This window comes from Leptonychotes weddellii, chromosome 2, assembly GCF_054177405.1.
Source record: "Leptonychotes weddellii isolate Sample4059 chromosome 2, ASM5417740v2, whole genome shotgun sequence".
Classification (NCBI taxonomy): Eukaryota; Metazoa; Chordata; class Mammalia; order Carnivora; family Phocidae; genus Leptonychotes; species Leptonychotes weddellii.
In genome coordinates, this window is record NC_138370.1 from 101,232,516 (window position 1) to 101,236,700 (window position 4,185).

The 4,185-nt window shown below is 36.6% G+C and overlaps 1 non-coding gene across 1 annotated transcript; it reads left to right on the forward strand.

The window, feature by feature from the left end:
- Nucleotides 1-471: 471 nt before the first annotated feature.
- Nucleotides 472-578, forward strand: LOC115940691 (U6 spliceosomal RNA). The gene has a single exon (XR_004075416.2). It is a non-coding gene; the product is annotated as a U6 spliceosomal RNA (small nuclear RNA).
- Nucleotides 579-4,185: the final 3,607 nt, after the last annotated feature.

A 4,185-nucleotide genomic window follows, 5' to 3' on the forward strand; every position in this document is an offset into this window, starting at 1 on the left:
ACTTCCTCCTCAAAATCTGCCCTATTTTTGTCTGCATACACTGAAACTGTGGTGCCTTTGTGGTTCTCTCTGAAAGTACACCTCTTTTCTTTTTTTTTTTTATTATTATGTTATGTTAATCACCATACATTACATCATTAGTTTTTGATGTAGTGTTCCATGATTCATTGTTTGTGTATAACACCCAGTGCTCCATGCAGTACGTGCCCTCTTTAATACCCATCACCAGGCTAACCCATTCCCCCACCCCCCTCCCCTCTAGAACCCTCAGTTTATCTTTTCTACTATTTTTTCTCTTCCATCTTCCCAGATGCCTCTTGCTCCTTCTCTGCATGCATAGCCCTGATCTTATTTATATTTTACAGAAATAGACACGACTCTTCCATGAATGGCATACTCCAATTCATTTCATTATTATATGTTTGTTTTAACCTGTTACATCCTTTACCTTGGGAATCAAAAGAAAGGACAGTGCTCACTTTGGAAGCACATATACTAAAATTGGAATAGTACAGAGAATATTAGCATGTCCTCTCTGCAAGGAGGACACGTAAGTTTATGACACATTCCATATATTTCAAACAAGCTATGAAAAGATGTTCAACATCATACCTCATTAAAGAATTGCAAATTAAAGTAACAATAAGATTGTTTCAACTACACATACATTAGAATGACTAAAATCCAAAACATTGACAACATCAAATGTTGGCATGGATGTGGAGTAACAGAGAAAATATAACATTCAAAATGGTGGACGTGGAGACAGTAAAAATATCAGTGGGAGCCAGAGTATAAGGGGAGGAAAGGATAAATACGTGAAACAGAGGATTTAGAGCAATGAAACTATTCTTTATATTATTATAATGCTTGATACATGTCATTATACATCTATCAAAACCCATAAAACATATAACACCAAGAGTGAACCCTAATGTAAACAATGGGGTTTGAGTGATAATGACGTGTTAATGTTGGTTTATTGCTTGTAACCAAATGTAACTCTCCGGTGTGGGGTGTTGGTGGTGGGGTAGGTTGAGTGTGTAGGGCAAGGAGGTATATAGGAATACTGTTCTTTCCACTCAGTGTTGCCGTTAAGACAAAACTGCTCTGAAAATGAAGGCTTTATTTTTTTTACAGAGAAAGTAGTTTCCTTAATTGGACTTGAACCAGACACAATTTGGTAATGGCACCTTTAAATAATTCCTTTGTGTAAAGAAACCCCAAATTTATTTAACTTAAGAAAGTTTGTGATCAAAATAGATGAACTATATTTTTAAAGGAATAATTTGTGTTTTTATCATAACTAGACAGATAACATAGACTGAACATATGTGCAATTGTCGCCCCAGCAATCAGACAACAAAAAGAAATAAAAGGCATCCAAATTGGGACTTCTGGGTGGCTCAGTCGGTTACACATCTGCCTTTGGCTCAGATCATGATCCTAGAGTCCTGGGATCGAGCCCAGCATCCAGCTCCCTGCTCAGCGGGGAGTCTACTTCTCCCTCTCCCTCTACCTGCCACTCCCCCTCCCTCTACCTGCCACTCCCCCTGCTTGTGCACTCTCTCTCTCTGTCAAATAAATAAATAAAATCTTTTTTAAAAAGGCATCCAAATCAGCAAGGAAGAACTCAAACCTTCACTCTTTGCAGACGACATGATATTGTATGCAGAAAACCTGAAAGACTCTACCAAAAAATTGCTAGAACTGATAGAGGAACTCAGCAAAATTGCAGGATATAAAATCAATGCACAGGAATCTGTTGCATTTCTATACACCAATAATTAAGCAGCAGAAAGAGAAATCAAGGAACCTATCCCATTTACAACTATACCAAAAACCATAAGATACCTAAGAATAAACCTAGCCAGAGAGGTAAAAGACATCTACTCTGAAAACTTTAGAACACTTATGAAAGAAATTGAGGAAGACATAAAGAAATGGAAAAACATTCCATGCTCATGGATTGGAAGAACGAATATTGTTAAAACGTCTGTACTACCCAAAGCAATCTACACATTCAATGCAATCCCATCAAAATAACACCAGCATTTTTCACAGAACTACAACAAACAATTCTAAAATTTCTACGGAACCCCAAAAGACCCCGAATAGCAAATGCAATCCTGAAAAAGAAAAGCAAAGCCAGAGGCATCACAATTCCAGACTTCAAGCTGTATTACAATGCTGGAATCATCAAGACTGTATGACACTGGCACAAAAACAGACACATAGATCAATGGAACACAATAGAGAGCCCAGAAATGGACCCTCAACTCTATGGTCGACTAATCTTCAACAAAGAAGGAAAGAATATCCAATGGAAAAAAGACAGTCTCTTCAACAAATGGTGTTGGGAAAATTGGACAGCAACATGAAGAAGAACGAAACTAGACCACTTTCTTACACCATACATAAAAAATAAATTCAAAATGGATGAAAGAACTAAACGTAAGACAGGAATCCATCAAAATCCTAGAGGAGAATACAGGCAGCAACCTCTTTGACCTTGGCCACAGCAACTTCTTATTAGACATATCTCCAAAGGCAAGGGAAACAAAAGCAAAAATGAACTATTGGGACTTCATCAAGATAAAAAGCTTCTGCACAGTGAAAGAGACACTAAAACTAAAAGGCAACCTACGGAATGGGAGAAGATATTTGCAAATGACATATCAGATAAAAGGCTTGTATCCAAAACGTATAAAGAACTTATCCAACTCAACACCCAAAAAATAAAAAAATCTAGTTAAGAAATGGGCAAAAGACATGAACAGACATTCCTTCAAAGAAGACATACAAATGGCTAATAGACACATGAAAAAATGTTCAACATCACTCATCATCAAGGAAATACAAAATAAAACCATGATAAGATACCACCTCACACCAGTCAGAATGGCTAAAATTAACAACACAGGAAACAATGGATATCAGCAAGGATGTGGAGAAAAGAGAACCCTCTTACACTGCTGGTGGGATATATATATATATTACTCAGTCATGAAAAAGAATGAAATCTTGCCATTTGCAATGACATGGATGGAACTAGAGAGTATTATACTAAGCAAAATAAGTCAGAGAAAGACAAATACCATATTATTTCACTCACATGTGGAATTTGGGAAACAAAACAAATAAGCAAAGGGAAAAAAGAGAGAGAGGCAAACCAAGAAACCGACTCTTAACTATAAAGAACAAACTGATGGTTACCAGAAGGGAGGTGGGCAGGGGGATGGGGAATAAGGAGGGCACTTGTTGTGATGAGCATTGGTGTATGGAAGTGTTGAATCACTATATTGTTCACCTGAAACTAATATACCACTTTATGTTAACTAAATGCAATTTAAATAAAAACTTTAAGAAAAGAAGTTTAAAAAATAAAATAAAAACCATTAAACCTGTAGTTAACCAGAATGTGGAAGACAGACTGGCAGTTTCTTATAAAACTAAATGTAGGTTTACCATACAATCCAGCAATCACACTCTTAGGTGTTTACCCAAGTGTCTTAATCCATCTGGGCTGCTATAGACTGTCCCACTTATAAGCAAAAAACATTTATTTCTTATAATTCAGGAACCTGGAAGATGATGGTGCCAGCATGATCAGGTTCTGATGAAGGTCTTTTTTCTGTGTTACAGACTGCCAACTTCTCAATGTGTTCTCATATGGTGAGAGAGGTTAAGGAGCTCTGTGGGATCACTTTTATAAGAGCGCTAAACCCATGCATGCTCTCATGATCCAATCACCTCCCAAAAGTTCCATCTTCTAATACCATCACATTAACCTTTAAGATTCCAACATGTGAATTTGGGGAAAACACAAAACATTCAGACCCTAGTACCCAAGTGTTGAAAACTTATATCCACACAAAAACCTGCACATGACCATTTATAACAGCTTTATTCATAAAGCTTCTAAAAAATTAGAAGCAAAGGAGATGTCCTTCAATAAGTGAATGGACAAACAAACTGTGTAGTACATCCACACAAAAGAATATTAGTCAGTGACAAAAAGAAATGAACTATCAAACCATGAAAAGACATGGAAGGATCTTAAATGCATATTGCTAAATGAAAGAAGTCAGTTTGAAAAGGCTATATATACTATATGATTCCAATTACATGACATTCTGGAAAAGGCAAAAGTATAGTGATAATAAAAAAGATCGGTGTTTGCCA